Source organism: Nicotiana tabacum, chromosome 7 (genome assembly GCF_000715075.1).
Source record: "Nicotiana tabacum cultivar K326 chromosome 7, ASM71507v2, whole genome shotgun sequence".
Classification (NCBI taxonomy): domain Eukaryota; kingdom Viridiplantae; phylum Streptophyta; class Magnoliopsida; order Solanales; family Solanaceae; genus Nicotiana; species Nicotiana tabacum.
In genome coordinates, this window is record NC_134086.1 from 50,231,275 (window position 1) to 50,243,729 (window position 12,455).

The window sequence follows — 12,455 nt, forward strand, 5'->3', positions numbered from 1 at the left end:
GAAAGTTCGATGGCCCGCTAGTAATATGTCTGGGACCGGCAGATACCGAGTACGTTCTAAGGAAAGTCCACGAGGGCACCTGCGAAAACCACTCAGGCGCTGAATCATTGGTTCGAAAGGTAATTAGAGTCGGCTATTATTGGATAGATATGGAAAAAAATGCGAAGGAGTTCGTATGAAAAATGTGACAAATTCCAAAGACATGCTCCGATGATTCACCTACCGGGGGAAGTGCTACATTCTATCTTATCACCATGGCCATTCATGGAGTGAGGAATGGACATTGCTGGTCCTCTTCCATGGGCACCAGGTAAGGCTCAATTTATCTTATTTATGATCGACTATTTTTCTAAGTGGGTTGAAGCCCAGGAGTACGAGAAGGTCAGGGAGAAGGAAGTCATCGACTTTATTTGGGACCACATCATATGTCGGTTCGGGATGCCATCTGAAATTGTATGTGACAATGGGAAAAAATTTATCGGCAGCAAATTGACCAAGTTTCTAGAAGATCAAAAGATTCTTATCGACACCTTATCATCCTAGTGGAAATGGACAAGCCAAATCAACCAACAAAACCATAATCCAAAACTTTAAGAAGAGGTTAACCGATGCCAAGGAAAAATGGAAGAAGATCCTGCCCCAAGTTCTTTAGGCATATCGCACAACCTCGAAGTCCAGTACCGGGGCTACACCGTTCTCTTTGGTTTATGGCGCCGAAGATTTAATACCGATCAAAGTCGGAGAGCCAAGTATCAGATTCTGATATGCAACAAAGGAATCAAATGACGGGGCAATGAATACAAGCCTGGAACTATTGGATGAAAGGCGTGAAGCCGCCCTTGTCCGATTGGCCGCCCAAAAGCAACAGATCTAGAGGTATTACAATCGAAGGGCCAACCTTCGATACTTCAATATCAGGGAATTAGTACTAGGGAAGGTCACACTAAACACCGGAATCTAAACGAAGGGAAATTGGGTTTGAACTGGGAAGGACCATACCAGATTCTCAAAGTCACCGGGAAAGGATCATATAAGCTCAGAATGATAAACGGAGAACAACTACTGAGCAATTGGAACGTAACTCACCTAAAACAATATTACTAGTAAGGTACGACCCAGTTCATTTTCTTTTATTGTAGACTAATATTTTCAGGTAATAGACAAGAAGCAGCACGAAATTTTAGGTCTGAAAGCACGCGTTGCACTTTTTTTTCCATAGACCGATTTGTCCCAAATGGGTTTTCCGACAAGGTTTTTAACAAGGCAATAGTGGATAATGCTAACTTAGAATCAAAGGCCGATCACGAAACAATGTCGAAGACTGCGTTTACAGTATATGAGATTCCTCTACAATCAACCTCGAATACTAGAGGGCATTACCCTCGGATATTGACTTTAGCGAGGAAATTACTTCATAATGGAAGGGTCTCGACAGGTAGGATTTGTTGTAAGGGCAAAACGGTCAAATGAACCATGCCCACATAGATTACTCGAGCCCTGGCATAAAACATGTACGCATGTATAACTGTTTTGTACAAGAATAAAGAGAAGTACTTTCCTTGAAATTATCTTATTTTTTAAAAATTTCCTCTCTACATCCCTTAAAGAATTTCATACTTCCGATCTCCTAAGAGTAACGAGCTCAAGGGCCGCTTATAACTGAAGTACGGATGATCACTCCCTCACTCAGGGACTGCCATCCGAAAAACAAACTCAAATAGATCGAGCTATTAAACATCGGGAGCATAAGACCTATTAGGCAACCCTCGGATTTTAGAGGCCACGACCATACCCACTCGGGGACTATTATCATAGAAAGGCCTGGGTAACTCGGAAAGGGAAGCCCATCGGGCGACGCCTGTACTAAAAGTCTAAGACTATATTAACACGGCTCGGAGACGTTTAAGAACCGTAACAAAAGATAGGCCTTCAAAAAGAAAATTGTTTTTTCATGACCGATTTTAAAGGCTACCCTTGGAAAACTATAATTTGAATTACCTACTTTGGGAGAAAGTTTACGGTAACACCGAACCCCAAGTCGCCTCAAAACAGAGCAATGTAAAGGCGAGGTTACTTTGAACTTTCAAACATAACCTAAGTTATTTTATGCTAAGGAATTCCGGCCTTTGTGAATACAAGTGATAAAGCAAAGGGAAAATTTAAAAGTCGAAGGGGGAAAGAAAGCCTTGTATATATATTTACCCAATTATCTTTTTACAAAGGCCAAAATGTCCCAATACAAAAATCTACAATAGACGAAACAGCCTCAAAAAGATGCAAAAAATAAAAACATATAAAGGCCTAAGTGTCCAGGTCCCCATCGGAGGCAGCATCTTCATCTACGGGATGTTCCCCGTCTTCAAACATGCTTAACTCTCGGAATCTTCCTCGGGAAAGGCCAGCTTCCGGGCCCTGGCTTCTTATACTTTGGCATTCTCGATTTCAGCCAGTATATCGAAGTTCTGAGCATGGATTCCCTCAACGGCTTCCCTTCGAGCTTGCCACCTTGCATGATCCACCATACTTTTAGCCTGCACCTAAATCACCTCGACATCAACCTTGTACTGGGCCACTTTAGCTTCAGCCTTGGTCTTGTCCACAACCACCTCTGATTTGGCCGTCTCGAGTTCCTTGGCCTGATTCTCTTTACCAGAAGTAGCCAAGTCCAACTAAGATTGGAGCTCCTCGATTTTCTTGGCCTGCACCAAGGTCTTCTCTTTTGCAGCCCGGAGCTGGGCCTCAGCCGAATCTAGTTGTGCTTGGATAGCTTCCTTTTTCGAGGCTAAGAGGCATATATTTTTCTTCAACTCCTCAACCTCGGCTTGTATCGTATCTACCTGTACCTGGAGCTGCCCGATCTCTTCAAGCATCTGTCGAACCTGCAGGATCGGATCGTTAGCCACTATGTCCAATTCGTCTTCACTATTATGAAGTACTCTTATTACCTGCTCGGCCATCTTAGCATGTTCCCTCCAAGCCACTTCTAACTTGCCCTGAGGCTTTTCACTAAGAAGCTTGTAGGTGTCCCTCTTCTCAGTGAGATCCCGAACCTCGGCCTCGTGATGGGTTAATGCCTCCCGGTATCGGAGGAAAGTATCATGGTGGAGCACCAAATCCTGCAAGTATAAAGGAAGGTGTTATGATTTTTTACAACTTTAAGTTTAAAATACATAAGAAAAAAGACATTCGAAGTTACCCGATTCAACGCTTGTTGAGCTTCATCGAATAGGCAGGGGTTTCTACCTTGTCCATCACTGCCTGATCTTCTTCGGTCCCCAAATACCGAAGATAGCTAGTAACCCCTACGGGGATAGATAAAACCTGAGCATCCTCCGGGATAGAGAAAACTATTGACCGCTTTCGGTCAGAGTCAACATTCGGGGTAGGGAAGCAATCCACTAACTTTAGGCTCGAGGAAGACCCACTGACTTACGATGATGGTACCTTCTTTGGAACCGGCAAGTCTCCGAGCCTAGTGACATCCTCTAGGGTAGTAGACTCTAACCCATATAAGAAGTTATAGATATCTGTTGCCCCTGAGGCCCCTCATAAGAACGACTTTCTAGCATACCGGCCTCATGGATCATGGCATCTGAAAATTGAGGAGACCCGGCGAGGTCAATCACCCCAAGGGCATCTTTCGAGGCACTTTCCTCTGCTCGAGGAGTCTCATCTCCGGTCTCCTTCTCGACCCCCTAGTTTGGGGCATGGCCTCACCTCCTTCTGGTTCGGGAGCTTCAGTTAAAGCTCTCCCATCGACCTCTCTAAATCGAGATGGTTCGATTTAAGCACTCGCCAGTTCGGAGGCCTCTTAACCGTGGTCAAACCGTGCTCGGGACACGGTGGCCGCGCTCATACCGTGCTCGGGAGGAAGAAACTCTCAATTTTCCCCCGGCCGAGCCGCAGACGCGCATCTGACATAGGTCTGATAAAATGGTCATAACTTTCTGTATACACCTCCAAATGATGAACGGTTTGATGATTTGCAAACTAGACTTAAAGAGCTTTAATTTGATAGATTGTTCATCACACAACATCTTATATAAATGAAGATATGCTTGTCCAAAGTGAGGTCTTGTGCGTACTCATTTACAACTTTAGTCTATTATAAAAATTTTCAACTTGGCTTAGACTTAGGCATCTCCTTAGACCCCAAATAACTTATAATATGACTTATACGCTTATTAACATATCCAATTGATATGCATTATATCATGAATCCTCTTTTTCACACACAAATAAAAAAATTAGCCTACCTTGGCACCACGAAATCCTAAATTACTTAGCAAGATTTTCTGGGGCTTTACATCTCCTCTCTCTCTCTCCCTAGCATGCATACCATCAATCATCCTAGAAATGCTCACCACCTGCTGATAAGAAATGTCCATCTCCAACTCACGAGCCATGCTAGACCTGATGTTGGGAATAAGGCCCTCAATAAACCGACAAACCCTCTCGCAAATAGTGGAAACCAAGGCTGGTGCATGCCTAGCCAAACTAGTGTAACGGACGGCACACTCTGAGACAGTCATAGCACCTTGGCGCAAATGCTCAAACTCGGTGCGCCATGCGTCCCTAAGGGAAAACTGAGCCCAAGTCAGTGAAGCAGCCTCATCTGGACTATCTAAATCATAGGTGCGCCACCACTCATAAGCGGCACCTCGAAGATGGAAGGTAGTGAAGGAAACCCCGCTCGATCCTAATATACCCAAGGTATGGAGAATGCGGTAAATCTCATCTAGAAATCCCATAGCATCCTCCGATGCTAGACCGCTGAAACCGGAGGCTTGTACTTCTTAAACCTCTCAAGCCTCATCTGCTCCTCCTCGGAAGCCGCTGCCCTATCTTCGGGCTAAACTGACACTGTAAGCGGTGCAGGAATAATCTTAGGGACCTACTCGACATGCACTCGCTACTCAGGAGTGCGAGCGGCGAGAGTCTATGCTCCTCCCCCGGCCAGAGATGTAGCTGCAGCAAGGGGAAGCTACCCTGCCTGAGCCAAGGTGGTGTACATGCTCATGAACTGTGCCAAAGTCTCTTGAAGGCTGGAGTAGTAGTAGCAGTAGGCATATCAGGTGCTTGGACTCCGGCTGGAACTACTGGTAGTACCTCAGCGGCAGCTCGCACAGGTGTTCTGGCTGCACCATGTCGCGTCCTCGGCCTCTACCCGGGCCTCGGCCTCTAACGGCTGCAGTAGGGGGCGCAAGTGCCTGATCATCTTGGGTAGTGCGTGTCCTCACCATCTGTGAGAGAATAGAAGACAGAAGTTTAGAATTGTGATATCAAAATATCGCACGACAAGGAAATCAAATAAAGTGGAATTTTCCTACCAGTTACATAGTCTCTCGTAGATAAGTACATACGTCTCCGTACCGATCAGCGAGACTCTAATAAATCGGCTTGTGATCCATGACTCCTATGAACCTAGAGCTCTGATACCAACTTGTCACGACCCCAGTTCGCCCTCTGTGAACCATTGTGATGGCACCTAGTCTCTACGACTAGGTAAGCCTAATTTACGAAAGAAAAACCAAAATTTTGCGGAAGTAAACAATTTAAAACAGAAATAAAGCAGTAACAGTGTTTAAACGTGCCGCTCGGCATACACCATGCTTAACCCTCAATACCAAAACATAAATCCAAGACCCGAAAACCCACGAATCACAAGCTAAGATCAATACTACATGGCTCTAATTCCGGAATGCCTAATAAGAACAGAAAAATACATAAGGGCTAAAATACTAAAAGCAGGAATAGAAAGGGATTTCTCGGTCTACGGATACAAAAGATGTACCTCGAAGTCTCTAGAGCATTCGCCTCCTCAAGGATGATAGGCCTGAGTAGCGGTACCTGGATCTGCACATGAGAAACATGCGCAGAAATGGCATGAGTACACCATAGCGGTACTCAGTAAGTGCCAAGCCTAACCTCGGTCGAGGAAGGTCAGGGCCCTACTGAGGTTAAATAAAATATAAAGATGACAGGATAAGATAAGCAGTGCAATTGAGAATCTACAGTAAGAATCTATACAGGATAATAAGAGTACAATAACGGAAACAGAGATGAAGGCAAACAACAAGGAAGTACCACTCATAACAAGGATGATAACCGGGGATATCTTGGTATCCCGAGGATCTCTTGGTTATCCTCAATATATGCTAGGGATCTCTTGGTATCCTCAATAAATGCTAGGGATCTCTCGGTATCCCGAGGATCTCTTGGTATCCTCAATATATGCTAGGGATCTCTTGGTATTTCGAGGATCTCTTGGTATCCTCAATATACGTGCCAGAAATCTCTTGGTATCCTGCACCTCAGTTCGGATCATAAATACGTACGGGGATCTCCCGGGATGTCGTCCTGTAGTCCCAAAGTAAAAACACACAGCAGCAACACACGAATACCCAATTAAGCTAAATTTCGTACCAAGTAAACAGTTAATTCTATCCTAATATGCTTCACGTAATGCAATTAAGGCAGTTTAAGCAAATAGGCAATTAAGTCAGCTAAACATGCTTTTCTAAACTAGCAACAGGCTAAATTCACAAGTAGAATAAAACAGGAAAAAGAACTTAATTTGAAATACTTAAGGAAAAACCAGATTTTCAACAATTAGTTCAAGTATGCGCTCGTCACCTCACGTACAAGGCATTTCAATTATCAAATATATTATATCCTAAGGGGAAGGTCCCCCACACAAGGTTAGAAAGCCACTTACCTCGAACCGGCTCAAAAGCAATCTGAAACCACGCTCTTGCCACGAGTACTCAACTCCAAATGGCCCAAATCTATTCAATTCAATTTCATAATGTAAATAACACTTCAAGTAACTGATTCTACAATTAAATTCTAAGCTAATACGTGAAACTATGTAAAATGACCAAAACGCCCCTCGGGCCCACGTCTTGGAACCAGATAAAATCCACATTTCCAGAATCCTCACACCCTCACGAGTCTAACCATATAAAAATTATTTCAATCCAATGTCAAATCCCCAATCAAAACTCAAATTCTTGACCAAAGAACTTTTGCCCAATTTTCATACAAATTCCCGAAATTAAATGATGAATTAATGTTTAGATTAACGGGTTACAAGAAAAAAAGGAGTTAGGAATCATTACCCAATCGATAGCTCTGAAAATTCCTCAAAATTTCACTCAAATTCGAGCTCCCAAGCTTAAGTTTTCTCAAAAATGGCTAAACCCTCGTTTTGAAATTTTTATATTCTGCCCAGCTGTTTCCGCATCTGCGGTCCTGCTTTTGCGGAAAAAAAGGTCGCACCTGCGACTTTCACTTAGAGGCCTGGATCCGCACCTGCGATTCCCTTTTCACAGATGCAGCACCGCTTCTGCGGTATTACTTCCGCATTTGCGGAACCTGTAGCTCCTTCCCAGCTCCGCTTCTACGATGGCTCCACTGCATCTGCGGCTCCTGCTGGACTCCCCAATTTTTCTTCTGCAGTTGAAATGCCGCTTCTGCGGCTCCGCACCTACGGGACCCAAACCGCAGTTGCGGTTATGACAGATGCCAACAATGTAAAAACCTTCCTAACTCCAAATTCAACTTCCGCTAAGCACCAGAAACTCACCCGAGGGCTCTGAGACCTCAACCAAACATGCCAGCCAATCCCAAAACATCATTCAAACTTATTCCAACCTTTGGAACGCTCAAAACAACACCAAAACACCAATTTAACCTCGGATTTAAGCCTAAGAACTCCAAAACTCTAGAAATGCGCTTTCGATTAAAAAGTCTATTAAACCTCGTCCGAATGACCTGAATTTTGCACATACGTCACATTCAACACTACGAAGCTACTCCAACTTCCAGAATTCCATTCTGACCCTCGGATCAAAATCTCACTATCGGACCGGAAACTCCAAAAATTCAACTTTCGACATTTCAAGCCTAAATTAGCTACGGACCTCCAAAACACAATCCGATCATGCTCCTAAATCCGAAAGTTTCCAACAGAGCTAACGGAACCATCGGATTTCCATTCCGAGATTGTCTTCACATTGCTCCAACTACCATCAACTTTCCAACACTTAAGCTCTCATTTAGGGACTAAGTGTCCCAAAACTCTCCGAAACTCAAAACCAAACATCCCGGCAAATCAAAATAGCAAAAATAAACTTGGAGAAAGCAATTAATAGGGGATAGGGGCGTTAATTCTTAAGACGACCGGCCGGGTCGTCACAATTCGATATCAAATGGGACAGGGTACCGGCCTACCCATAAGTTTGTAGCAAAACTCTGACAGAATGACTCATAGACTCGCTGTACTCCGAATGAGGTAGAGTCTTACCGATTCTTTGCTGAATGCTACTCTTGTATACTATGAGGGCTCGTCAAACTAATTGTTTATACCTGCAGGCATGAATGCAACATCCCCAACAAAAGGACGTCAGTACGAATACTGTACTGAGTATGTAAGGCAGAACTGAAACATAACAATAAGTCAACATTAACTAAAGATATGGAAGAAATATAGAGTAAATGACTTAAACTGTAAGTTTGGATGACTCTGTAAATCATGAAATACTTATAGTGCTATGCATATGCGTATGAATGTCATGTCGTGCATGGGTACATGTGTTCGTAACATCATCATAGCCTCTAAGGGCATTCCATCATATCATATCGGCCACTGTGGCCAAAATCATCAATGTATACCAGCTGATCAGGTGGTGGTGCGTATATAACGCCATAAACTTTCCCATATCCCATATACATATATATACATACATATATACATAGGTACATGTGTCATAACATTATCACACCTCTGAGGGAATCCCATCATATCATCTCGGTCACTGTGGGAAAATCATCAACATATACCAACTGATCAGGTGGTGGTGCGTATATAACGTCGTAACCTTTTCCCATATCCCATATACATATATATACGCGTATATAACGCCATCTGAGTCATGGGTAAATGCACATGTGAATGCAATATATAAGAAGTACATTAATAAAACTTCTCGAAACGTCATAAGACCATTATACCTCTTTTTAATATCATGAAATATACTTTTTTTCAACTTACGTATTTTTCTAAGATCCATGAATAGAAGATGTAACAATAAGACATATGGGAATTCAAAAATTCATCAGAACATTATGTTCTCCACAAATCAAAGTCTAATTTATCTGGTTGCGGCTATTAAGCCATCATTTTATGGAAAAGGACCCACAATAAAAAAAATCAATAACAAGGGAAAGAAGAATACATAATATCCCACCATCTTCAAATGGAGTTAAAAATTATGGGTTTAAATTTTAATTCTTTCAAGTTAGTTACTGTATTCTAAATTAATAATTTGAACATATTTAATAAATTTATTAAGATAAATATAAGATTTGAACTAAAGTTAATGGGTTCGGCCGAACCGAAGGACCGGCTCCGCCCACAGTAAATATATAACTTCAATCTACTAGAATTATGGATAAAAATTTTCATATGATCAATGCATGTGTAGCAAGAATTGAGAGAACGGAAAATTCAATTTTTGATCTATTGAATTATCTTAACGTGACAGAAACTCTCGATAGTACATGCTATTTGTTCCCTTTCTTTGATCTAACTTAAATTCATGTACTCTTTCAAGCCTAAATCAAAATCTCTATAATTAAAGTATAAAACAGAATAAGCAAATAACTTCTAAAGTTTTTCATTATAGACGAGAACTCAATAAAAAACTTAAACAAAGGTCTGTTTCGTTTATTGTTTAAGAATTGTCGATAAAACGATATCTCAAAATCTGAAAATTAAAGCTATATGAGGATTAATAAATCTTAGCTTGCAAATATAAAATAACAACGAAATTGAAGTATTTAAACAACAGTTGCTAAGAATCAAGTGACTATATACATAAGAATTAAACATGCTAATCAAGAAAAACGATCATATAATAGTCATATGAAATAGAGCATTATGTTTATTACGAATATGTCTAGACCATTTCCTAACTTTGTAATAGGAAGCTATGCTTTTCTTTGGTAATACTTTTTTATGGAAACCATAGAAGTATAGGCCAAACTTACCCAGTCTGTAAGAAGAAACTTCAACGAATTAGAATTGGACATTGTTTTGAAGTTCTAGCTTTTGTACTTCACTAGCTTCATGTTGGCAGTGATCAAAACATGTTGGTGTGCAGGTACACATTCTGGATGAATCTCCAAGGAATCATATTACAAGCTTCCGTTCAACCTAGGAGCAAATAGCATAGATTTTATTTAGAGAATTAGATTGAAAGTGCATCTCCTCTAGCTTTTGCAGTAAGCAAAGTAAAACTTTGTAATATAATGTGCTAAAATCTCTTGTCCAACACTTCCTTAACTAAATGAGGTAATGTGCAATTCTCTTAAATGTTGCCACCTTGCAACTTTAAGGTAAGAGTCACTTAAATGAAAGAAAGGGGCTGCCACGTGGGGTAGGGGAAAATTTAATCTTATCCAACTTATTAGTTAATTAGGTAATATTTCATCACCCGGTAATTAACCAATTACCCGCATAATTAAAAATTATTTCAAATTACTTAATATTCTATTTATTTTTAATACACTTTATATTTTTATACACCGTACTATTACGGTCATGTGGTACCGTATAAAATAAATACATACAGTATTATTTTATTGAAACATCTATGTATAAATACATATATTTTCTCAACTTATAATTTTTCTAATCTCATACAAAAGAGTAAAAGTTCTCGTATGCTTAACTCTTAAAATGGTAAAAGGATAACTTTCTTTTCTTATAAGAAAATAATTTCTATCCGTACAATAAAGAAAATCTCATAAACTTCCTCATATTATGTGTATAATTTAAAATATATTTGAAAGCAGTAATATTAATAACTATATTAAATTATATTATTTATTTTTTTACAAACTTTTTACAAAAACGTTCCACTCAATATAAATATCATATCAATATGTATCTAACGGTATCAAGGTTGTTAACTTACGGGGTCTTATTACAAATCCCCTATAATCTAATGAATAGTCTATGACAAAAAAACGGTCTTGTTCCATCTGGAGAGGCTATTATAACATGCTTCTACATCCTCAAGAAATATAAACAAATAAATGTATATCATCTACATGAAACACCAAAAAGTTAATAAAATAGGATCTCCAAGGCAGTGAAATAACTAAGAGAAGCCATTGCAATTATTCTCTGCTGCAATGCATACGCGCATGGTTCAAGCAAACAAATAATCTACCCCTAAATCGTAATGACTGCATCCAATATGTGTACTTTATAATACATAAGTGCACAATGAACAACTAAAGAGATAAATAGATTTACTTCAAAGAAAATACATATCAAGCCAATATATAGTAGTTCCGAAATTCTTCAAACGTACAGGGTCTTATATCCATATTGTAAGCACGTGATTTTTGACCCTCCCCGAGGATTTTCACATTTTTTTAGCGTAAATATGTAATTGGGTCTAATATAGTCATTTTAACTATTTTGCTTTATCTCGTTGCAAAAAGAAAAATCACAAAAATATATATATAAATTTTAGTTTATGTATTTCTCATAAACTTGAAAAATACAAAAAAAATTGTACTTTATTTTGGTACTTTATATAAATTCGAAAATTACAAAAAAATATAATTCTATTAATGTTTTGTAGTCGTTTTAATTTTGAAAAAATACAAAAAATATTACTTTATATTTTGTCTTTATTAAAAAACGAAAATTACAAAATAAATAGTTTTATTAATATTTTATAGTCATTTTAATTTTGGAAAAAATACAAAAAATATTACTTTATATTTTGTCTTTATTAAAAAACGAAAATTACAAAAAAAATAGTTTTATTAATATTTTATAGTCATTTTAACTTTGAAAAATACAAAAAATATTACTTCATATTTTATCTTAATATTTACGAAAATTACAAAAATAGTTTTATTAATATTTTGTAGCTATTTTAAATCTTGAAAAATATTTAAAAGATATAGTTTTGTTTAAATACTAGTCTTATTTTTGGTAGTTATTTTGCTTACATAGGACTAGTTAAGCAACGTGTTCCTATTTCTCGGGTCCGGGCAAAAGAATAATATTCGGGTTCAAACTACCCGCTTTTAGGCCTAATTTTCGGACCTAGCCCATAATAATCCGAGTCCGCCACACGTGGGGAACACGGACGGAATCCCATACACGGGGAACCCCACCACGCGTGGGGAACACAAGCCTCGAACCCCACCACGCGTGGGGCTCATTTGTCTTGGCCAAAGGGATCAAATACACGGACAAAGAAAGAAAATCGGACAAAAAAAAAATTTTGGGCAGAGCACTATTCATCTTCTTCTTCAAGAAGCACTGTAGCCTCTTCTTCCTCCTGAGAAACCCTACTGTAAAAACCAACTCCCCCTCCACCAGCTTCACGAGACCACGACAAAAAGCTTCCCCACCCCTCAACCTC

General features: G+C 39.6%; 1 long non-coding RNA gene across 3 annotated transcripts; it reads right to left on the reverse strand.

Annotated features, from left to right (window-relative positions):
* Positions 1–2,166: 2,166 nt before the first annotated feature.
* LOC107828895 (uncharacterized) lies at positions 2,167–10,329 on the reverse strand. 3 transcript variants are annotated; one of them, XR_012711625.1, is made up of 9 exons: positions 10,054–10,329; positions 8,309–8,370; positions 6,719–6,788; positions 6,088–6,360; positions 5,795–5,856; positions 5,331–5,511; positions 3,197–5,243; positions 2,946–3,116; positions 2,167–2,879 (listed from the first exon to the last, which is right to left on the reverse strand). It is a non-coding gene; the product is annotated as an uncharacterized LOC107828895 (long non-coding RNA). The 3 variants fall into 3 exon arrangements; XR_012711624.1 differs by having other exon boundaries at positions 5,331–5,705; XR_001657805.2 differs by having other exon boundaries at positions 5,331–5,856.
* Positions 10,330–12,455: the final 2,126 nt, after the last annotated feature.